Source organism: Ochotona curzoniae, unplaced genomic scaffold (genome assembly GCF_017591425.1).
Source record: "Ochotona curzoniae isolate NIBS_2020 unplaced genomic scaffold, NIBS_Ocur_1.0 contig_4514, whole genome shotgun sequence".
Classification (NCBI taxonomy): Eukaryota; Metazoa; Chordata; class Mammalia; order Lagomorpha; family Ochotonidae; genus Ochotona; species Ochotona curzoniae.
In genome coordinates, this window is record NW_024466312.1 from 1,391,179 (window position 1) to 1,417,190 (window position 26,012).

At 36.0% G+C, this 26,012-nt stretch overlaps 1 protein-coding gene across 1 annotated transcript in view; it reads left to right on the forward strand.

Annotated features, from left to right (window-relative positions):
* Positions 1-26,012, forward strand: part of SPAG16 (sperm associated antigen 16) — an 832,484-nt gene that overhangs the window by 317,244 nt on the left and 489,228 nt on the right. The gene's annotated exons all lie outside the window — the stretch shown is intronic.

Sequence of the window (26,012 nt, forward strand, 5' to 3'; positions counted from 1 at the left end):
AGAGTAACATAGTGAGATTAATATTCTGTAAGTTGAAGATGAACAAGGAAAAGCACACATTAAATTTGCCACCTTTGTCACAGACGACAGAGCAAAGACCAATCCCAAGACAGTGTTATCAGGTAATCCAAGGAAAGAGAATTTTAAGAAGGAATTAGTCACTGTTACCAGTGACTGACTATCCCTGTTCATTTTATTTCAAATAATGTCCCACAGTCTTTTGTGTTTTTGGAAATAACAAGATTTTATCTTTTTGTCACTGAACTATATTCTATCACATAAGTGTACCACATCTTAGCAGTTCATCAGTTAATAGGTTGTTAGCATTTCTTGGCTCTTTCAAAAGTTGCTTCAATAGTCACAACAGTGCAGATGTCTCTACAATAAAATTGCTTAATTTCCTTAGCCATATACTCTGTGGTAGTATTGTTAGATCATTTGACATTTTTGTTTTTGTAGGGGACCTCCATGCTGTTTTCCAAAGTGGCTGTATTAATTCACATTTCCGCAGACTGTTTACAATTATTCTCTTTTCTTGCATCATTTCCAGTACTCTATTATCTTTTAATTTTTTTTCATTATAGCCAATCTAACACTAGTGAGCTATGATATCTCATTTAGGAATTTATTTATTTGCATTTCCCACATAATTAGTGATGTTGAATTTTTTTTTAGTGTATGTGTTTGCAATTTGCCATCTTTTCATAAATGCCTGTTTAGAACTTGCCAGCTTTAAACTGAATTGTGCACTGTTTGTTGAGATAGTTGAATTTTTTATATGTTCTGAATATTGTTTTTTTGTAAGATGTATACAATTTTTCATATTCAATCTTTGGAAAAATTTTAATCAAGTTTTGTTTTAATGTCTTATTTGATAGAGTGACACAGAGGCAGAGATAAAGAGATGTTAAATCTGATGATTAACTTTTCAGAAGGCTACAGTGGCCAGAACTGAGCCAGGAACTGTACCCAGTCGGCCACATAGATGACCTGGGCCTACCCACTTGAGCCATCCTCTGCTTTTCCCTGGCCATTAGCAGAATGGTAGATTGGAAGCCACAATACAAAATGGTTTTTCAATGCTGCAGACAGGGACTTAACAACAATGTGATGACTGATAAAAATACTATTAGTCATTATTTTGATGCAGATTTTCTGTTCTTTAATGATTCAGTTTGATATGTTAAGGAAGTTTTCCATTACCCCTAACTTGTTACATATACTGGAAATATAATTGTTCACGACGCTGGAATATTTCGAGGTAAGAGGCACTAGCAGGAGCTCTGCACTGTTCACTTGAGATTTTTGGTTCCTATTTTCTGAACATATGGGCTGCCTCTCAAAGTAGTCATTGAGTTATTTTTTTGTTTTACAATGTTTATATTAAAGAGTTCAATGGTTTATGCTCTACGATGACACCTAAGAGCATTGTGTTTTTGCACATTTACCGTTACAATGAGTTTTCTATGTAGTGAGATTTTTCTTTACTCATTAATGTCACGATTTTGGAGTGAAGGACTTTAAACTTTTTTTTTTTTTTAAGATATATCTGGTGATCAAAAATTCCTTCTCCTTTTGCTCAGTTAGAAATGTGTTTGTCTCTCCTTTACATCCGAGAAATAGATTTTCTGGAAATAGCTTTCTCCTGGTGTTTTGTTTTAGCCTTTCAGTACTGTCAGGAATTTTCTGTCCACTTTGCCTATAAGATGTAGCCAAGCATTCTGCTGCCAGGAAAGTGGGGACTCTTATGTGTTCCTTGTTTTCTCAAGGTTTTCAGAATACATTCCTTGGTGAACTTGACTGTTGGATTTATTTGAATACACTTGCTTCAGTTGACTCATCTCTGACCTTCTGTACCTAGGTGTTGTATCTGTCTCTGTTGGCAAAGATTTCTGTTTTGACATTGTGAACTCTATACCTTATGCATTTTCAAGTCGATTTTGAACCCCTGTAATTCATACATGCTGTTTTAATGATACTCCCAAATCTCATAAGCTTTATTAATTTGACTTATAATTGATTCCCTCCCAACTGCTTATTTTCAAATCGCTGGTTTTTGAAACTCAATTATCCCTTCTGTTTGATTTTCCTATTGATGCCCCCATTGGAGTTTTTTAAAATTTTTGCTAAATATATATTTAAATTCAAGATAGTTTTAAAATGACCTTTTCATCTTTACTAGGTCTGTTAGGGTATTCAGTTGCTTCTCCAGATGGTTATGCTCTGCTCGCTGAGACCTTAAGACAGCTCAGTTAGTTTATTAGAATTTGCAAATGGCTGTTAGGAACTATTAGATTGGCTTTTGGCATCTTATTCTTTGGCTCGGTAACATCCATGGACCTTGAGGCATCTGATTAAGTTATTAACAATGTTCGTTGCATACTGAAGGGTGGGTACACCTTCTGGTCTTCTAAATCAGATCTTTCTGTGACTTCTCTGCCAGAAGCTGTAAGAAATTTGAGCCTCTTGACACTTCTGCTGTTCTAGCATGAGATGGCTCCCTAACCTGAGGATATCCTGGTCTGTTGGTGTTGCTGCTTCAGCCACTTCATCCTTAGCTCTTGTGGAAGACGTGACTTGTGGGCAGGAATTCAAAACGGTGCCTTTGGAGGGAGATAACCCCAAGAGCATTTTGTGCAGCTGATGTTGTACTGGTTCATCAGTGGGCATTAACACCAAGGCTGTGGCAATTTGTTGAAGTATCAACAGAAAATGCAAGCTCAGAATAAATAATTATTTATAAATCATATTTTTTGAAAATTTTATGGGAAACTGAAAAATAAATCTTTCCCCCCTTCTATCTCATTTTTAAATTGCCAGATAAGTAAAATAAGAAAGAAAATAGAAATTTAAAAGAAAGATGCTAGAAATTTGAGAGAGTTTTGACAATTGAAAATACTTTTAAAGCTCAATGTAGGGTCCCGGTGCAGTGTCCTAGTGGCTAAAGTCCTCACCTTGCATGCCCAGGATCCCATATGGGCACTGCATCTAATACCAGCAGCCCCGCTTCCCATCCAGCTCCCTGCTTCTGGCCTGGGAAAGCAGTCGGCCCAAAGTCTTGGGACCCTCTACCCACATGAGAGACCTGGAGGAGCTTCCTGGCTCCTGGCTTTGGATTGGCACAGCAACGGCTGTTGCGGTCACTTTGAGTCATTGGACAGATATTACTGTCTCTCCTCCTCTCTGTATATCTGACTTTGCAATACGAATAAATAATTTTTTTTTTTTTAAAAAAAGCTGGATGTAGAGATGTTCATTTTAAAAAATCCTGAATAAACCAAGGAATGGAAAACTTACATTTTTTTTAAAGGTGCTAGAAATTTGAAAGATTTGAAAGTTTTAAAGTTCAATGTAGAGATGCACACTAAAAAAAAAGTAAACCAAGGAATGGAAGACTTAACAATTTTTTAAAATATCAACATTCATATGTAACTATGATCATGTAGGATAGTTTACCAATATGTGAGTCTTTGCGAATAATTTGTGCCTTATATGTTGTGGATGATAGAATTTGGAATTTTCTTAGAAATGATAAATGAGCAAAACAGATGTGAGTGATACAATTTTTGCAATACTGTAACCATAGTTAATGACGTGTCAAATGTCTGACACTTGTTTTGCACTTTAATACACTACTGTGTGTCTTTTTCCATTTATATCACTACAGATGGAATAATGTTGGTGCTATAACAGATGCACAGTTCTCTATTAAGTGCACAATTGTTAAGAATAATATAATTCACATCTTATTTAATTGCATTTCAATACTTCCAAAAATTTTTAAAATATACTTGAAAGCCAGTGTTAGAAAAGGAGAGAAAGAGAGGTTTCCCAAATGTTTGTAACAGCCAGGGAAAAACCAGACCAGAAGCAGGAATCATGGTCTTCCTGCGGATGTCACATGCGGCTGGAGGGTCCCTAGCATGTCGGCCGTCTGCTGCTTTTCCACATGCATTAATTAGTAGGGAACCGAGTATATATAATAGTTGAAAATCAAGGTTTTTTGATTTGCTTTTGAGATTACAGTAACTTTTTTGGAAAAATATTTAAGTTTCCTAGCCAAAACAAAACACTGTACGTAAAAGTTGTACAAACGAGTTAGGGAGAAAACATGAGTGATACAAAATTGGCTTTAGAGAGGATAGCAACAGAGGTTATGTTGCAATATGCATCACACAATCGACAAAATTTCTTAATGATGTGTCCCATACGTGTCTCCCCTTGGTTCTTCCGTTAATCAAGCCCCCGTTCTTGTACTTAAGATCTGTTTTCGAGGATTGCCTTTTTCTTTTCTCTTTTCTTTCTTTTCTTTCTCTTTCTTTCTTTCTTTCCTTCTTTCTCTCTCTCTCTCTCTCTTTCTCTCCTTCTCTCTTTCTCTCTTTCTCTCTTTCTCTCTCTCTTCCTCTTTCTCTCTTTCTTTTTTTCTTTCTCTTTCTTTCTTCCTTCCTTTCTTCCTTCCTTTCTTCCTTCCTTCCTTCCTTCCTTCCTTCCTTCCTTCCTTCCTTCCTTCCTTCCTTTCTTTCTTTCTTTCTTTCTTTCTTTCTTTCTTTCTTTCTTTCTTTCTTTCTTTCTTTCTTTCTTTCTTTCTTTCTTTCTTTCTTTCTTTCTTTCTTTCTTTCTTTTTTGTTTTTAAAGTCACATATACAGAGAGGAGAAATAGAGAGCAAGACATTCCATCAACTGATGCACTCCCCAAGTGACCGCAACAGCCAGAGCTGAGCCCATCTGAAGCAAGGAGCCAGGAGCTGCCTCTTCCAGGTCTCCCATACAGGTGCAGGGTCCCAAGGCTTTGGGCCATCCTTGACTGCTTTCCCAGGCCACAAACAGGGAACTGGATGGGAAGTGGGGCTGCTGGGATTAGAACAGCGCGTTCAATCTACGACTTGAGCCGTACCCCAGGGGACTACCTTTTTCAACAGGGAAGTAATCTATTACTGTTTAAATCTTTTCACTTACAGGGATGTAAAAGAATCATGAGGACTTACATATAATCCTGTCATCCCCATGAGTTTCTGAGAAACGAGTCTTTTGTTGTGGTAGCACTTATAAGTGATAATACCTAACAAGAAAAGTCCAGTGCCTTTACCCATCGCCCAGTTTTTTTCCCTTCCTTCACCGTGTTGATTCCAACACTGTTTCCTGTCATGCTTACTGTACTCAACACTCCTGTGTCCGTGTCTTCCACCTGAAGCAACTGAATCCACTTCTTTATAAATGAAAATGTGTTCACCTAGGCCTTGTACACAATTTCATCTTTAGTTCAAACAAGGAAGTTGTTTACATTGAGGAGAACTATCTTTAATTTTGAATTTTGAGTGTGTGCCCTGTTCCCAGGGAATGATTTCAAAACAAGGTAAATTTTTTCAGAATTTATGAAACAATGTGATACAGACAGCTATCTTTCTGGCTATAGCTATATGGGCAATTCATCTTAGATTTGATCATTAAACATTTTTTTTTCCTTTATGGTGATTTTTTCTAATATCACAGTCAACACAGCAAATGATAAAATTTAATAAGTTTAGATTGTTGTTGAAGTTCTCAAATCTTTTTTAAAAATGCAATTTATGGTTAGAGGAAAAAAGAACTAAAAGAGACATGTTTTTCCATAACAATAACCACCTCGTCTCTCTCACCTCTCTACAGAGGCTAATAAGACTGTCAAATTGATGGAGGGCTTCCTGCTTACTAAATTGTAGTGCTGTGATTTACATTAGTGTAATGTGTGCCCAAAATGAAAAGCTATCTCATTTCAAAGTCTATGAATTTATTTTATTACTTATAGTTGATTTTTCTTGCATTCTAAACTCTAATAGTCCTCTTCAGGTTTCAACAAGAAAATAAATAAAATGAAAGGAAAAAATGGGGACAGTGCATTTAGTGTTCCCCTTGCCAACATAATAGATTATTAATAAAAATGCTAAAAATGCTATGAAAAATCATATGAGACCATAAAGAAAGCTTGCCCAAAGGAAATTGCACATTTAACACAATGAGGTATAGGACCTAACTGAAGACCATCGAAGAGGAATCATTAAGTTGGAGTAGTCATATAGTTACAGATGTAACCAGTGAACATGATTGTCAGTAACTTTAGTCGCGATCTATAATTGCTGTCCAGAAATTACAAAGCTGTTCAGTTAATGGGTATTATGGATTATTATATTTGTTATATATATTTACATATGTTACAGAGTTAGATTTCTTGAACATGCTGTGAGGAAGCTGTGGGCACGCATTCAGGATAGCTGGAAGCAGGCTGCTGCTTGCTGTAAAGAACTAGGCTGTGCAAGCACCACCCCATCCCTAAGGGGCAGGTAAGGCAGGTCTTAGCCCTCTCTGCCAATGAGAAAGTGAATCTCAGAAGATTGAGTTGCAAAGGCGAACACCAGAGACAGCTGAAATGGAACGTGACTCATATCCTTAGTTTAGTGGATTTGCCTTAGGCCATAAAAATTACTTTTGGTCAAAAGATGATTGAATTAGAAATTCTCTCAGGAGCATATTTCTTAAGGCCAAGGCAAAGCCAGAAGCCCAGAACTCCGTTTGTGTCTTCCATGTGGATGGCAGAGAGCCCAGTCTTTGAGCTCTTATTTACTGGCTTATAGAATGCATATTAGCATGAAGTTTGAATTAAGAGCAAAGCCAAGGACTGAAACCAAGCAATGCAATATGTATTGCAAGTGAACCAATCAGTAATTCAATAATTCATCAAGTATTACTTGCAATCATGATTTGGACTGATTGAGGGTAAAGATTAGCTTACATCCATGCTGGTTTGCTCTATAGATGCTTAGTGTTCTTAATCATTTTTTATCAGAAATTTACAAGTTGTTTAAAAGTGAAGCATGTAGTGACCAGCATCATAATCTAGTGGCTAACGTCCTCACCTCAAAAGCACTGGGATCCCATATGAGCAGCAGTTCTAATTCCAGCAGCCCCACTTCCCATCCAGCTCCCTACTTGTGGCTTGGGAAGACAGTCAAAGACTGCCCAAAGCCTTGAGACCCTGCACCCACGTGGGAGACCTGGAAGAAGCTCCTGGCTCCTGGCTTCAGATGGGCTCAGCTCCGGCTGTTGCCATCACTTGGAGTGAGTCAGTGGATGGAAGATCTTCCTCTCTGTCTCTCCTCCTCTCTGTATATATGTCTTTCCAATAAAAATAAATCTTTAAAAAGAAGTGAAGCATGTAAAAGCATACAATGAAAACTTGTGCTTTTCAACTGTTAGCTCTCATTGCTCTCAAATAATTACTTTTAGCATTGGGTTTGAATCCCCTACATTTTTTTTTTAATTGACATGGTCCCAGAGTGTGATTTCTCATGAGTTACATATACAAGAAGCTTTGAAAACAATTAAGATCTTCTAAAGATTATATGTGAACAAAACTACTTTAGTGGCTTTCAGTTAAGATAAATGAACTGGACATAGTGATCTTGAAACTCTCAAGATCATATAAATTATCAATCGTGTTTATAGACATTATGCCAAGCATATTCTTTTCAGGCTAACTTTTTGATTTAGCAACCTAATAGGATGAATTTTAGCTTCTCTCAGTTTTCAATTAGTATGTTCTACCACTTTCATTATAATATTATTGGTCTAATTTCCCACTTAATAAGGATTGACTTTTTTTTTATTAAATTCTTATAAAGTATTTTTGCTTCATAGGGCATTCTCATTCAGTAATAGAAATAGTTCTTTGTCTTTTGATTTAATAACTGCACTTTACATATTTAATGACTATTAATTTTATACCCATGTTTCCTACTGTTTAGGAGGTTTTATCTTAAATCGCCACTTGTTTGTTTTTGTTTTAATGATAAACAAGCAACAATACTCTTACTTGCTCTTGTAATATTTGATAGCTCTTCCTCGTCCATGCTACTTGGCATAGCTTTTCAAAAATTTTGGAATTCCAAACATGATTTTTGAAGTAAAGCTTTCATGTTGTAATTATAAAATGTCATTATGTTTTAGTGAGCTTCAGAATAAATAGTCACATTTAAAGAATGAGTTATTAAGATTATTTCAGCTATCAATAAAGAAACTAGATTTAAGGATTTTTTCTGTTTTCTAAAGCAAAATGTTTACATGTCTTGGTTTATTTATACTTTGATAAAATTTAATCTTGTAATTTTGTATGACATAAGCAAATACTCAGAAAAATTACAGCTATCCTATGTCAAAAATATGTAAAAAAAGTGTAAGAATCATAGTGAATTATTTAAGTAAGTATTTAATAAGTGCCCAATAGTGTGGTTCAATAGATTTAAAAATATACTGAAATAATAATTTGCTAAATTTTGACTGGTTTAGGTTCTAAACATCTCATGCAGTAATCTAATGCATAAAATTAGAAAATTAAATTTGAAGAATCTAGGATTAGAAATGGTAAAATTACAATAATTATGAATAATTCCAAGTGGAAAGGTGTATAAATAATACATAGTGGTATGCAGTCAAATTAAAATTATTTAGAAGTAAAATTAATTACCTTTTTTGAGTAAAGAGCTAAGAAAATTAATCAATATAACTTTTGATATCCATATACTACTAAATCTAATATTCTTGCAATTTGATCCTTGCAGTTAAACTATCATGTTAACATAATATATATTTGCAGATTCCTCACAGTATAAAATGATGATGGTTGATGATACTGATGGTTTGAATACGCTCTTGAAAAACTGAAAATAACAAAGCAAATAGCTATGACAAGAACACTTCAAAAAATTTGTGGGAAGTGTAATTAAGAGATAAATTATTTAAGTGCAGGGCATTTTAAACATGAATACTTTTTAAAAATAATATTTATTGGAAATCCAAAATTAGATTTGGAGAGACAAAGAGAAAGGTTTTCCACTTGTTTGTGTGCTTCTCAAGTGTCCCCAGTGATGCAAGCTGGACCAGGCTGACAGCAGGAGCTTCCCTGGGATCTCCTAGGTGGATTGTAGGGGCCCAGGAACTTGGGTCATCTTCAGGTGTAGGTAATCAGTCGGGAGAAGGATCAGAAGCAAAGCAACTGAGGCACAAATCAGTGCTCAGATGGCATGCCGGCATCAGAGGTAGTGAATTGACCTATTGTGCCATGTCAAGTTTTTTCATAATACGTATTTTCCATTTGCTTGTTGAAGTTCATTTGTGTTTTTATTGTCTTCACCTGCGGTTAGGTTAATATCATACTGTTTTGTTTCTGGTTGAGGGTTGAGATTGTGTGAAGAAGTAAATAGAGTACAGCCGTAGTGTTAGATTGAGGGAAACATGGAGAGATGGAGGTGGGGAGAGGGAGATGACCAATCTGGGGTAGTTGGGTCTGTCGGGTACATCAGGACAGCAATGCGAGTTACAAGTATCACATTACATGGTAGAATAAAATTGGATTATGCATGATTTTCCATCATTTATCAAAGCTGTATTTTATGAGGTTACAAAGGGATTTCAACTTAATAAATTCGTATAATATCACAATTGTGAGATAGTCAAGAAATAGAATACAAGTTGCAAAAAAATTGGGAGATTGGTTATGTCATTCTAGGTAATAAAATTTAAATATATAATTTTCTCTGGAACACAAGAATTTGTTTTATGGAGATACTCATAAAATTTACCATAGATATCATGTACTTGACGATAGCCAAGTATGGTAGGAAGACATATTGTTTAAAAAAAAAAAATGACCCAAGGGATTTTGCGGCATAACCAGTTAAGCCACTACCTGTAATCCAGGCATCCCATCAGTGCTGCTGTTCCATTTCCAATTTAACTCTGCTAATGTGCCTGGGAAGCCAGCAGGGGACGGTCCCATTTACTGGAACCCTAACACCCACATGGGGATGGTCCCATTTACTGGAACCCTAACATCCACATAGATGAAATTCCTGGCTCTGGACTTCAACCTGGCTCAGCTGTAGCCACTGCAGCCATTTGGGGGAATAAATTGAAAGATAAAAGATCTTTCTATCTCAATTTCTCTAACATTTTACTTTTCAAATAAAGTAAATCTTCAAAAGTGAAAAAGTCCGACATACTCCTGAAGGTAATTAGGAAAATTTTTCATAATTAGTGATGTTGATAATTGATTTCACTGTTAGGCATTGCTTGATCAAATCATACTTAGGCACTGGTTGATCAAATCATACTTGAATTCTGACAGTAATCTTTGAGAAAGATTTGAGAGTAAAAATTTTCGTGTTTTGTTTCTAAGGCATTTTTGTATTAAAACTCAAAGGTTTACATACAAATGTGTCATGTATAAGAGAATCTAAATGTAGAATATGGCAGTTAAGTCAGTTGTAGTGTATTCCACATTAAATTGCACATAATCACTAACATGCCTTTAAAGAAGTGGAGCCATAACACATTGTAGAAAGGACCATCAATTTTATTGTACTTAATCTTTGAAAGTTTGGTTTAAATCATTCATACATGTATTTTTCAAAACATATTTTGGAAACCTACACTAAGGTATGCAGTGGTAATTCTGTGATGTTGGAATTTCACTATCAACCTCCTAATATTTGTACCATGGTTACTTTACACTAAAAAAATGAAGTTATACATGAATTTCAGATCTCACTATCAAGCTATACAATAGCTCTATTCTGATGAGAGTTTGAAAAATTCTCCACCCAGGGGTTACATCTCATTGTGTTGAATTCCACAGTGACCTAACAGTTGGCTGGAACCAAGGATACAGAGATTTACATCAGATCAGTTTATTCCCTTTGTGCAAAAATTGCTTCATGTATTTCCTAGAATGTATTGATTACGAATGAGACCCTAGAGACCAACCAATGAGACCCTAGAGACCAACCAACTTTTGCTAGTTTTTGTTTGTATGGTTGTCTGATGAATTTGACAGGCTAACTATACATGCATCGCTTCTTCATGTTAAAGGACTAGTTCTCAAGTATCTCAATTACTGTGATAGTCTTTATATTGATCATACATAATATGATAATTTCTTCTGGTATCATGCTTGCTTTTTAAGCATGTAGAAAAGCAGCAGTTTGAATATATTTCCCTTTGCTTTGGCACTGAAAGAAACATGTTGATGTGCTTAAAGACAATCAGGTAAAAGCAGAACTATCAGAGAGCTGTTTTAATCATAATGATCACAGTGAAGGACTTTAAATATATATAATGCAATTAAAATACAATAGTTTGATTCAGTAGACTGACTTTATTAAGTTGCATTGAAGTGGGAAAAAAGTTTTCCTTTCTGTTAATATATGAGATGAAGTCTTTCTTCATGTTTAGCATGAGTCTTGATATCATCTTTAATAAATTGCATTTCCATGATTTATGTGGTGTTCACGGAGATTACCACAGATCATGTTCATAACAAGAATGACAATTCGGTTGCTATACTTATTTAATAAGTGAAGCCATAGCATGGAGAATTATAATAACTTTTACGTTAAGATTATCCAAGAGGGAAATGCTATCTTTCCTCAGAACTGCACACAAAATTTTTGTAGAGAAGATTGTTTGCAGACTTAAGTTTTTTCCTCCTGTATATTACTTCTCTGGCAGCTTGAAAGACTTGCTATATCAGTTAACATCACTCAGTGTTTGAGAGTACTGCTTAGGAATAAACTTTCCATTCACGTGATGAGACCATTTCCTGAACTTCAAAAGGAACTCTCTCCCTGTTCCTTCATTCCCATCATCCTTTGCTGATTGGATTTGTAAGGTTTGAAATTGTAAATGATTTGTTTTTCGACTGACACTGAACTTGGCGCAAACTGACAGCTTTCAAACACCACATTTAATAGCAAGGAAGTTAAATATGATCTGTAAAGTCATGTTTACGTATTTTTGTTAATAACATCATTCAACCTGTTTTGAAAAAAAAAACACTAGTATTTTTAGTTTTACTTTTTTTGTAAGCCTTGTGAACCATTCTTATTAAGGCAAAGTCTCCAAAAAGTCCCTGAATGTTGCGTCTGTGGTATTCTCTGCCCGTTGCTTCTACTGTTGCCATCGTCACTGTTAGCTTGATTTGTTTTTAAAGATTTATTTCTTTTTATTGGAAAGATCAGATTTACAAAGAAAAAGAGAAACAGAGAAAGATCTTCCATCTTCTGGCTCATTCTTCAGAGGGTTGCAGTGGCCAGAGCCGAGCTGATCCCAAACCAAGACGCAGCAGCATCTTCCTTGTTCTGGGTCGCCTATGGGAGGTGCAGGGTCCCAAAACTTTGGGCTATCCTCTATTGCTTTACCAGGCAGTAATCAGGGTGCTGGAAGGGGATTGGAGCAGTGAGTACAGGAACTGGTGCTGCATTGGATTCCGGTGCTTGCAAGGTGAGGATTTAATAATTGAGCCATCATCCTTGATTACTGTCCCTTCATATTTCATGATAGTATCCACTTGCTTGGTATTCAGCAATGAATCTGCCTCTACTGTTCAAATTCATCATAAAATTCATGGTTTTCATTTTTAACTCAAATAATCCATGACTTACTACTTCATCATTGTATATAAAATTTTAAAAAAAGTGTTTTTTTCTAAAGGCTATCAGTAGTTTAACCAGCTGTTTGCCCATGTAGATTCAATTCATCATACATAGTTCAAACCTCTGAACAACCTTTTTGAAAAAGATGATTTATTTTTATTGTAAAGGTAGATTTAACGAGAGAAGGGGAGAAATAGATTTTTCATCTGTTGGTTCACTCCCCAATTGGCCACTACAGTTGCAGCTGAGCCAATACCAAACCAGGATCCAGGAGCTTCTTCTGGATATCCTATGCAGTTACACAGTCAAGGTGTTGGCCCATCCTCTACTGCTTTTGCAGACCACAGGCAGGGATCTAGATTGGAATTGGAGTAGCTGCAAAACAAACTAGTAACCATATGGATTTGTGGCATTTACAGGCAGTGGGTTAGCCAGTTGAGCTAACTCTTAATATTTATTTGGAGTCCAACCTCAGTGGATCAGTGACTATTATCTGAATATTTCCTCCCTAAGGCATTAAAATCATCTTCTTTAACGTTCTTCACTACCCAGTACATTGTAACAGAAGTATACTTCTTTTGTTCATGATATCCACTTCTCCCTGACAATTATATGGGTTGAAAAGTTTTGTTGATTTGTTTTTTTATTGCCATCTTATCATCAATGTATTCAGAATTAATAATATGAATCTATTTGTAGAAAAGAAAAATTGGAAGGTGATAAATTCAGTGTTGAAAAAACATCACTGCAGTTTGTAGTTTTGTGCATTCAATGACTATTTTCAAATTATAAGTGAACATAGGTATAAGCAAGATATAAGCTATATTCAGATAACTGGACATGTGAATTAGGCTATTTGGTATTGTGTGCTTCCATATTAACCATGATTTAGGTACATTCATAAACTTGATTTACTTTTCTCTACAGTTATAAAGATACGTGTGTAGAAGGGAACAAATCTCATGTATTTCATACATACAATTCTTTAATGTTATTTTCCTTGACACAGTTTGGTAATACAGATTCTTGCTTCCTTTCCCTCCTCCCTGTTTTCTATTCCCACCATTTTCCCCAAATTATCACAGTAGTGCAGTTCTTTAGTAACAGTTACAAGTTTAACTTCCTGCTACCTAAAGGTATCATGGCATGATAATTAAAGGCAAAGGTACAAATCTAGTATTATAATGTAAAATTATATTTAAGTGTTTCATTGGGAGTGTTCCTTTGATTTGGGAGTAGAAATGCATACTGCATTGTATTTTTACTTCCCAGTATGCTAATCTTTATTATACATTTAATCTATGAAAATATTTGTGTAAACTGCTTTACCTGTATATCTATTTTTTATTTTACTTGCGTATTGCCTTGTATCAAAGAGGAAATGTCTTTATCTTTCTTGGAACTACTTATTTCACTAAAAATAATGACCTGCAGTTGGGACCATTTTGTTAAAACTGGACAGTTTCTTCTTTTTGCGACTGTGTAGTAGTTCGTGAAATAGATGTACCACAGCATCTTATCCATGTGTCTCTTCATGAGAATCTGGGTTTTTCCATTTCCTTGCTACTGTGAATTGTGCTGCTATAGATGCAGGGTTCTAGATTGTTTTCTTGTAGGCAGATTTCTTTTCATTTGAGTCTATTCCCAGGAGTGGGATATCTGGGTTGTATATTAGATCAGTTCTCAGTTGTCTGAGTACTCTTCATACTGACTTTCGTAGTGGCCATTCTAGTCTACTCCCACCAACAGTGGATTGAGGTACTTTCTTGCCCGGTATGCTTTCTGAACTTGCTGTTCATTTAAATTAGTTCTTTTGAAAAACTCTCTGCTCATGTCCTTCACCCATTTTTTTTTAACATGGTTGGTTGTTTTGCCTTCGTTGCATTTCTGAAGCTTTTCTTAGATCTTGAGTATTATTCCCCTAGTGTTGTGTAGTATACAGATTTTCTCTTTTGCATTTCATTGATTGGCTCCTCACTTTGTTGACTCTTTTGCTGTACAGAAGCTTCTTCGGTAGACGTAGAGTCATTTGTTTATGTTGGCTTTAAATTCCTGTGCATTTGGTATCTTTTCTAAGAAGTCTTTCCTGAAATTTAGTCTTGTAGAATGATTCTTGCATTTTCCTCTAGTAATTTGATTGTTTCTGGGTGCAGATATAGGTTGCTGATCCATTCAGAACTGATTTTTTTGTGGGGTGTAAAGTAGGAGACTTGTTTATCAAGTGGATACCCAATTGTTCTAACATTTATTGAAAAGAGTAATCTTTCTCCCTGTGTTCTTTTTCTACTGTCAAAAATTAGTTGGTTTTGGGTGTGTAGGCTAACCTCTTAGGTTTCTATCTTGTTTCATTGATCTGCTTTTCTGTTTTTGTACCTGTACCAGACTGTTTCGGTTACTATGATCCTGTGGTAAGTCTGAGAATCTGAAATTGTGGTTCCTCCCACTTTGTTCTTATCGTTTGAGATAGCTTTGGCTGTCCATGCTGTCTTGTGTTTTCAGATGATTTTTTACATCATCTTTTCTAGCTCTGGGAAGAATGTTAAGATTTTGATTGGAATCATATTGAATCTCTAGATTATTTTCAGCAGTACTGACATTTGGATGGTATTGATTCTACCAATCTGCTATCATGATAAATTCCTCCATATTTTAATGTCTTATGATGTTTCTTTAATTTTTAAAATTTTCATTGTGGATGTCTTCAATGATAGGGTCTGTTCCATGGTATATAAATTTCTTTTCTGCTGCTTTGACTATGGTTAATCTATACAGTTTTAAGAGCATAATCATACTTCTGAACTTACCCTCTCTTGTCCCATTGTCCATCCTTATTTCCTATTTTCATTTAATTTTTTTTAAGATATATTTATTTTTATTACAAAGTCAGATATACAGAGAGGAGAGACAGAGAGGAAGATCTTCCATCCGATGATTCACTCCCCAAGTGACAGCAACAGCTGGTGCTAAGCTGATCCAAAGCCGGGAACCAAGAAACTCTTCCAGGTCTCCCACATGAGTGCAGAATCCCAAAGCATTGGGCCATCCTTGACTGCTTTCCCAGGCCACAAGCAGGGAGCTGGATGGGAAGTGGAGCTGCTGGGATCAGAACTGGCGCTCATATGGGATCCTAGCGTGCTAAAGGCGAGGACTTTAACTGCTAGGCATTGCGCTGGGCCCTCACAGAATAGATTATAACATAAAATTGTTAGCCAAAAAAGGCCTTATACAACCCCATATCTACAAAGCTGTATTATGAAAAATACAATTTTAAAAAGGAATAGTCCTGAACATAATCAAGACAACATTTGGTAAACCCACAGCTGATATCACATGAAATAGGGAAAAAATGGCAGCATTTCAACTAAGATAAGGAACCACACAGGGTTGCCCACTGTCATTATTACTATTCATTATAAATCTTTTTTTTAAGATTTGTTTTTATTATTTATTTATTGGAAAGGCAGATATACAGAGAGGAGAGACAGAGAGGAAGATCTTCCGTCTGATGATTCACTCCCCAAGTGAGCGCAACAGCCGATGCTATGCCGATCTGAAGCCAGGAGCCTCTTCTGGGTCTCCCACGCGGGTACAGGGTCCCAAAGCTTTGGGCTGTCCTCGACTGCTTTCCCAGGCCACAGGCAGGGAGCTGGAAGGGAAGAGGGTCTGCCGGGATTAGAACCGGCGCCCATATGGGATCCCGGGCGTGCAAGGTGAGGACCTTAACCACTGTGCCACTGCGCCGGGCCCTATTCATTATAATTCTTTACATCTGAGCCAGAGCCATTAGATAAGAAAAAAATAAAAGGGATATATATTTTAAAGGAGGATGTCAAATTATCCCTGCCTGATAATATGATCCTTTACATAGGAAATAAGGATCTCCACTAAGATTATTTGAACCTTAGTCTTATTTATACAAACAATACAATGACTAAGAGCTTGTAAGGTCATATCTATTTGCAATAGCTACAAAACAAAACAAAACAAAACAAAAAAACCTTAAATATCTTGGGATATATTTGGCCAGTGTTTTGAAAAATGCCTACAATGACAACTACAAAAAAAAAAAAAAAGAAAATACACAAAAAAAGGAATTCTTTCATGTTCATGAATTGGAACAATTAATACCATCCATATCCACACTACCCAAATATACGTTTGGTGCAGTCCCCATCATAATGTCAAAGATGTTCTCCAATCTGAACAAAAAGTATGATAGTAAAATCAATAATGGAATAAGATACCTCTAATAGCTAAAGCAATCCTAAACTAAAAATCACACTGCAGGTATTAGAAAACCTAATTTCAAGAATACTACCAGGCCTATTTTAAGATCTATTAATTTTATTGAAAAGGTGGCGTTACAGAGCATGAGAGACATAAGAGAAAGCTTTTCCATCCACTGGTTCACTCCTCAAATGGCCACAAGGCCGAAGCTGAGCTAAGCCAAAGTCAGGAGCCAGAAGCTTCTTCTGGGTTTCCTAAGTGAGTGCAGGGTCCCCAGGCTCAGGACCATCCTCCCCTGCTTTGTGAACCCATAAGCTCGAAGTTAGATGGAAATTAGAGCAGCTGTGACAGGAACTGATGCCCATAGGGGATCCAGGTGCTTGAAGGGAGAGGATCAGCGAATAGCCATTGTGCCAGACCATTCAGGGCAGTGTGATTCAAGAGTTTTACTGGCACATCGAGCAGAATGCACCCGTCCACAAACAACTAGTCTTTGACAAACAAGATAAAATAACTCCTCAGGAATGGACATTCTTTCAGAAATGGTGTTGGGAAAACTGGATCTCTGCATGATGAAGTACAAGATTCCTGCCTTTGTGCCCTGTACAAAGATCAACTCATAATCAGCCAGGGGTCTAAATCTGAGATCTGAAAACATCGAGTTTCTGGAGTAATCTTGTCTATTATAATGTACATTATTCTGTTTTAAGTCGTAATTGAAAAAAATTCTTGAGTTTAAAATGTATATACCTAAGCAAGACTATATAGAAGGTACCCTGTAGGCACAAGGACTTCGGTGTGTGCATGTGTCTATGCTTGGGCAGAAAAGTGAAGATAGCTAAGAAGTAGGAGATACTTTCCCTGCGTAGGAGTGTTGTCATTGGCCAGCTCTTTACTCAAATCTGCTGAAACTGCACACCAAGTCGGGAGTAACTTCTGCTGATCTTGACCTTTGTTGTCTCATGTTAGTTCATCTTTCTGCAGCTGCCTGTGTGTTTTGCTTTAATCTGTTTTTGGCTAAACTAGAAATACTGTTTTTGATGAAAATAGCACATAAGTATCCACTGAGAAATCCCTGGTGGTTTAATTATCACAGGTTTTTTTTTTTAGAAGCAAATTAAAATGGTCTCCAATTGTGGCTAATTTAGCAATAAGTTTTCAGTGGTTTGGACATGGTAATAAGTGTTAAAATATTAAACAAACCCTCGTTTTGATTGCCAAGTTTCTTTTAGGGTAAGACTGACTGGAATCCTTAAAGACAGAACTTTTTTGGAAGTCCAAACCTCCATTGAACATTTGTTTTTAAACTTACCCTGTGACAACAGAATTTTGTTATGGAATCCCAAAGTTTGAAAAAAATCAAACCCATTTTATATACTCGTCATTTCTAAATTATCGGGTGTTTCTGCAAGTGGCAAACAATAACTGTCTGATCTCTAACACTTCTTCTGTTTGTTTATAGAAAGTAGACTTGAGGACTAAAATAGTACATCATCAAGCCTACTGCTGACTAGATAATCATAATTTTTCAGACGACTATTTGACGACAGCTTAAGAGACGCACAAAATAAGGGCATGAAAGCATGTAAAAGGGATTAAACTAGTGTTCTCTCAGGAATGGTGCCAAATACATCAATTTGGAATTTCAATGGAAGGACAAATGTGTGCATTCTTATCCTAAACACAAAAATGGTGTCTTTGAATATACAGTGGACATTTTGAAATAAAAAGCTTTGTAATATCCGCATGAATTTTATAAAACCTGGTATTTTAAACTGTAAGTCAAGCATGGTAAGGCAGGCCCTTATCATTTAATGGGAGGGATTAGGAGTGAGTGTGAAAATGTTTTAAGTCCTATTTCTTAAAGTTTGTTCTATGGGAAATAAGTCCTCCAAGATACTTAATGAAAAGGGGTTCATGAATAAATGTTTGAAATATTGTACATATATCACTGTGTATTGAAGTCAGATTTGTTTTTTACATACTGAAGGCTGAGTATTTAGCTATACATTAGAAGAGAACTTTTCTTAAAATTATAGCAGAACAAGATACCTTGCCAAGAGAAATATAACTTTTTGTTATCCTTTCTCTAGAAACAATAAATTTATTTGCCAAGCCAATTTTTCAAGAATATTGCTTTATTAGTGATATCATTTTTAACAACAAAACATTTTTAAAGATTTATTTTATTTTTATTGCAAAGTCTGATATACAGAGAGGAGAAACAGAGAGGAAGATCTTCTGCCCAATGATTCACTCCCCAAGTGAGAGCAATGGCCAGTGCTGCGCTGATCCTAAATACAAAATCCAGGAACTTCCTCCAGGTCTCCCATGCAGGTGCAGGGTCCCAAGGCTTTGGGCCATCCTTGACTGCTTTCCCAGGCTGGTGCCCATATGGGAGTCTGGCGCATTCAAGGTAGGGACTTAGCTACTAGGCCACCATGCTGGGCCCAAAACAAAACATTTTATATATATGAAAAAGAAAATTGAAATAAAAACTGTTTTTGCAATGTCCCATTTACCATCTGCATTTAGCACATAAATGAACCTAAAAGAATTCCTGCACTATTTTGTTCAGGAAAGTGAATTTTATTCATTGCATGGACTATGGAATTTTCCATTTGACCGCAGTAAAAATTCTTTTTCCTCGTCCATGAAGGGGCAATGATTGTGCCTCACTTAGTGTGTTGTGATGATGGTATACAGAAATTTGACACAGACTGCAGCACAATTTCTTATGTTTTCTTTAGACTTTAGTCTTCGATATTTGAAAGCATTTTTTTTTTTTTGTCATTTTCTGTTGAGCTAAGGCAAGTAGTACCAATAAGCATTGAGAACAGACTTTTATGCCACACCCTCCGGCTGCCATCATACACCACCCCTCCCAGTTGGAGTTAACATTGTTAGATAAAACTAACTGTGCATGCCATTTGTTCTGTTTCTCAATAAATATTTCACCAGTCTAGTATCTGAATGTTTACCCTGAAGTTTAGTTTTTGATAGCTTATTACTAGTTTTATATAACTTTGAAAAATGCTTCAGGAAAACAGACTTGAGGTTTCTAAGTGTATGCTTCAACATATACTCCACCTATACATAAGCCCTGAGAATAATTCAAAAGTCTTAACAAAAGATGCTAAATTTTAATGAACCATAAAGTGATAAGATAATGTTATTTGAATTGTGTTAGTTCAATTTCAATGTCTGAGAAAAACTATATAGAAAGGAAAAAGATACATTTCAGTTTGTTTTTGGAGCATCACACTCCAAGGTTGGGGAGCCCCATGGTTTCAGCCAATTGATGAGGTTGGAGGATCACAACAGAGCATGGGGAGAAAAAAAACATGACTTCTATGTCTATTCCTCTAGCAAGAACTACCTACTGAGGGCAATTTCAGTGACTGAAAGATGTACCTACCAGTAGGCCCAGCTCACCTGCATAGTGATTCAGACAGGCCCCACTATTAATATATAACCCATCATAACCTAAGGAGTTGAAGTTCGATTGCCTGCATGATTTTGGAGAGGTCAGTCCTGTTGGAATCATCATAGTAATGTTCAGGTTCTTTTTTTAAAAAATGATAGTTGCTGGGCCTGGTGTGGTAGTCTAGCCTTGTATGTGCCAGGATCTCAGATGGGTGCCAGTTCAGGCCCCCGCTGTTCCACTTCCTATTCAGCTCCATGCTTCTGGCCCAGGGAAAACGCTGAAAATGGACCAAAGCCTTGGGACCCTGTACCTACATGAGATACCTGGAGAAAGCCCCTACACCTGGCTTCAGATTAGCTCAGCTCTGGCCATTGTGGCCATTTGGAGAGTGAACCAGCAGATGGATCTTTCTCTCCGTCTCTCCTCTCTGTAAATCTTTCCAATAGAAATAAGTTTTCAACAAAATGCTAGTTTCTTTGCTTTCCCCAGTCATCCAACTCAGCCATCCCATCAGTCATGAATTGTCACATCTTCACACCCTCCTGTACCTAATAGCTACCTGTATAACTTACCAGGTATTACTGCCAGGTATAACCTCGACACTTCTCAGAGGATTGTGACTGTGCATTGTTTGTGAATTGTCTTAAGTGCATGTATTTAAAAAATATCTGATTTAAACTTACCACCTGAGTATTAACAAAAAAATTTTAACCTTAACTTCTAAATCCAAATTCAAGGAACTTTTCAAATTTACAAAGAATAATACATTTCAAAAGGCCAGGATTTTTCAAATGAAGGTTCAGAATTTGTCCTGAACTCATTTTGTTCCTATTCAGAACACTCTGAATATCAGGGAATAATTCTTCTATTGTATTCTAGGAAGACTCAATGAGCTTGAAATAAAAATTATTTTAATTACAGCAACAGGAAAGTCAATATAATATTTCTTTCCAGCAATTTGTTCCATATGAGTTAATTCCAGAAGTGAAATTGTATTGAGCGTAACTTATATGCATATTATACACTTTGTGAATATGTGAGTGGTGGCTCAAATAATTATGTAGCTCAATTTTATAAGTAGTATTTTGAAAAAAAAAAACCTAGATTATCTGCAAATGGAGTTTTTAAAGTGAGTTCTAGGTTTTCTGTGTGTTCTTGTTCCTAGTCTGTTTTTTTCCCAGCATTCCCTTGTGTTGGTCATACCATTTCCTTTAAACTTTCCAAAATACTTAGCTGCAAAGGCCTTTGTGGGAATGGAGAGCATTAATTTTACTGTACTATTAGTTGAAACCAAAGTCTATTTTGTGAACCACACATTGTGACGTGTCTCAAAGGTGAGATACATAAAACTGTTTACAAAGTACTGTCTCATTTAACTCTAATGTCAACCCATGAAAAATGATATTGAAAATTCTGCCTTATGTCTTAGTTATTTTTTTAAGGTTTGTTTATATCCATTACAAAGTCAAATATACAGAGAGGAGGAAAGACAGAGAGGAAGATCTTCTGTCCGATGATTCACTCCCCAAATGAGCACAACGGCCAGTGTGGTGCTGATCCGAAGCCAGGAGCTAGGAAGCTCCGCCAGGTCTCGCACACAGGTGCACGGTCCCAAGGCTTTGAGCCATCTTCGACTGCTTTCCCAGACCACAAGGAGGGAGCTGGGATTAGAACTAGCACCCATTTGGGATCCTGGCATGTTCAAGGCAGGACTTTAGCTGCTAGGCCACTGCGCTGGTCCCATGTCTTAGTTCTTAAATAATTCTAAGTTGTTCTTTTTTTTTAATATGGATTTACATTTAGATCTTCTCCTTAGTACCCATAGAATTTGTGCATTTGAATTCTTCATGATTTTTATTTATTAGAAAGGCACAATTATACAGATTTGGGAGATCTTTCCTTTGTTGAATCACTCCCGCAAGGGCCACAAAGGCCAGTGCTTAGCCAGGCTGAAGGGAGGAAGCAGGAACTTCTTCTGAGTCTCCCACATGAGGTCAGTGCTGCTGTGTTCCCTGGTGCCTTCACAGGGAGCTTCATTGGAAGTGGTGCATACAGGACTCCATAGGATGTCTGCATTGCAGTTAGTGCCTTACTTAACAAAAGCAGCCCTGTGTCTGAATTGTTTTGTGGAATAGGATATTGTCAAGGTTTGTATATGTTGTAAAATTCTTTAATTACTTCTTTTGGTCATTGGGCAATGTTTTGTCCTGTGGATATGTAGCAGATTTTTTTTTAATTCCATATGCTAGTTTGATGAATAATTAAATCCTTCCTACATTTGGTTGTTGTCAGTAATGCTACTTGTAACAGTTGTACAGCTGTGTTCATATGGACATTTACTTCCATATCTCCTGGGTATACCTCTTGGAGTTGAGTTCGTGGATTGCATAGTATTCCGATGTTTAGCATTTTGGGAGACTGGCAGATTGATTTCAAATTTCCACAGCATTTTGTATCCCTAACAGTGTATTAATAGTACATTTTAACATGTGTCAATGTGTTTTTATGATATGACATGTGTGGGTCACTGTTGCCACTATTTATATCTCCTTAAAACACTAACACTCCTGAGCACTTTTTCATGAGTTTATTTCCATTTGCATATATTTTTTTTATTTCTTGAAAATGTATCTTTTCAATTTGCCTCTTTGAGGCGTAATTTAGTCTTTCTTTACCAGATTACTCTAGTATTACATGTTTTGCGTATCAGCTACCAGTTACTATTTTTGATCACGAATACTTCTCTCCATTCAGTAGTATAGTCATGTCTTCTGTTTAATATGCCTCACTCATTTCTTTGGTCAGTGGTCCATCACAGATGATGGGAAGTAGAAATCCAACTTAATATTTTGCACACATATGTATGGTCATCTCAGCAACATTTATTGAAATTGTTTTTTCAAATTTAATTTTTTGTGATACCTTTGTCATCAACAAATCAGTCACAAGGAAATAGCCTTATTCCTGAGTTTGTTATTGTTTTCCATTCATTTCTATGCCTGCCCTTATAAGAGTGCCACATTTTTTACTGTAAAATAGGAAAATGTAATTCCTTCAAACCAGCTAATGTTGTAAACATGTTTTTTTTTTTTCATTTTAAACATTGATTCATTTGGGTTTTATTTTTGTTTATCTTTTTGCATCTTTTTTACTGTCGTTTTTTCCCCCTTCATCCTATCTTCCTCATTCCCCATTCCCTCCCGCTACCATTCTCTTTTATGTTATTACACTAATGTAGTCCTTCAGCAACAGTCACTAATCCCCCCTTTTACTTTAGTGTGTCATGGCACTGTAGGTATTAGCAATGGTGGAAAATCTAGAAGCCTGCTGTCAAGATATATCATTGGGGATTCTCGTATTTGGGAGTAGAGATACATACTGCTACATATCTTCACTGGTGTAGTTTCCATTATTTATTTTATGACCAGAGTTACAGACAGAGAGATAGGTCCTTCATTCTCCAAATGACTGTAATATCCATTGGGCCAGGCCAAAGCCAGGTGCCAGAACTTCTTCTGAGCACCCCACGTGAGTGACAGTGGCCCCAGCACTTGTGCCACCTTCTGCTGTTTTCTCCAGGCCATGAATAGGGAACTGAATTCAAATGGGAGCCTTTTTGGACTTGAACCAGTACCCAAATGGGATGACAGCATGGTGGCATAGTATACATTTTTGTGCAGAAACACATATTTTGAAAGAGATCGAATTTATACACCAGTTTGTACTGTCATATTTATAACATTAAGTATTCAGATTCATCAGCATAAAATTTTGGTCCTTTAATTTGGATTTTTTTTTTTACTGAAAGAAAAATCTTTTTAGTTTTAAGTAAAAGTCTTAAATTTCTTTTGTTAAACTTATTCCTATTGTATTCTTCCTGAATACATTGTAAACTGATTTTTTTCCTAATCTTGATTTCTCATCTATTTATTGCTAGAGCATGGAAAGTTTTTTTTTTTTTCAAATTTTTATTAGGCAGTTTCATAGACAAGGAGATAGCAGGTAAAGGCCTTCATCCACTTGCTTACTCCATTATGGCTGTAACAGACAAAGTTAAGTCAGTCCAAGGCCAGTTGCAGGGAGCTTCCTCCAGATCTCCCACATGGGTGGACAAAATATTCTAAGTATAGGCTAGTCTTCTGCAGGCCTGCAGGGTCAAAGCTCCCAAGCTTGTTACATGAATGTGTATGAAGTAAGTGCATAATATTTAAAAAACATATACATATATATAATTGTAAGTACATATGTGTGTGTTTAAATACTAGCATAATTATAAAATTGTTATTTTCGATATAAATATGAAAGGAATACTAAAGGATGAAATAGGAGTGAGGGGAAATCTTTACTACATTCTTGGGGACTGGCTATTCTGATTATTTAGGTTTCAGGAAATCGGCTGTCTTGAAGACTATAATGTGCCACTTGGAAACACAAGTTTGAAAACTGTCACTAAATCCTCATTTATGTTCATTGTTTTCATCATGTGCTACAAGACAAAGAGTGCAAAATTGTATTTTAGGAGCTTGACAGATTGTCTAGGCATATGCCATATTAACTCCACATTCAAATAGATGTTTTGCAGAACACAGGGTATATGATCTTTTCAGGGCTCCAAATGAGTTACTGCTCTTTCCACACTGTTTCAACAACCTTCTCATCATCAAGACAGATGAAATTCCATAGGGGAGTTGAGCCTGAGAATCAGACACTGGGAAAAATAGAGGGTGAAAGATAAAATGAGATAATGGGAACATAGAATATTTAATGATGGCTTAATAATATCTAATTATCACTCACAGACTCATTTCAGCTAATCATAAACTCCAGAATATATGCTTCAGTATCGGAATGGATTAATATGTCCTAGGATTTGGAGTAACTGAGGTTTTTTTTGTTTTGTTTTTTTTGTTTGTTTTTGTTTTTTGTTTTGGCAACTAGTTATTTAACTTGAATAATAGTTTATCTGATAAGATTCAAGTTTGCTCTATTGATTTATGAAATCAAAATGAAGCACTTTATGAATTCTAAGTTACATTGTTAAAAAAAAAAAAAAACTACATGTAAAGCCTAGGCATTTATTTAAACATAAAGTCATTTGTGCCAAATTACCTCAGACATCTTCAGGTCACCAATATGTATAATGACTGAAAAGACCATGGAACAGGGGCACTTATATTTGTCTGAATTTAACTTATTGAAGATTTATTTATTATTTGAAATGTGGGTTTACAGAAAGAAGAAACTGTTCTTCTTTCTGCTGATTCATTCCTCAAATGGCCACAATAGCCAGAGCTGAGCTGTTCTGAAACTGAGAAGTTCTCAATCTTGCACATGGGAATTGAAATTATCCCTGTTTGCAGATGACATAATGATCTAATTAGAAGAACAAAAAGACCCAGTGAAGAGCCTACAGGAACTCATATAAGACTTTGTATTGTGGCATGATACAGAATAAATCAATATGAATTGATGATGCTAGTATACACACATAACTCCATGGCTGAGAAAGAAATTGTAAGTACAGTCCCATTTAAAATAGTGGGATTCTTAAATGCCTAAGAATTAATCTAACCAAATATGTGGAAGACCTCTATATTGAAAACTAAAAAAAAATTTTTTTTTTTAAAGAAATAGAAGGAAACATTAAATGATGAAGAAACTGTTCTCCTGGATCGGCAGGATCAACATCATCCAAATATACATATTGCCAAAAGTAGTACACAAATTCAATGTGATTTCAATCAAAATTCTTCTCAGAAATAGAAGATGCAGAAATTCATCGGGAATCACAAAAGACCACGAATAACCAAATTTTTTTTTAATTGCACATCCCTCCTTTATTACTGTTCTTGAAAACATTTGGTACAGTTATGCTCAAAATGAATACTGGGCCCATA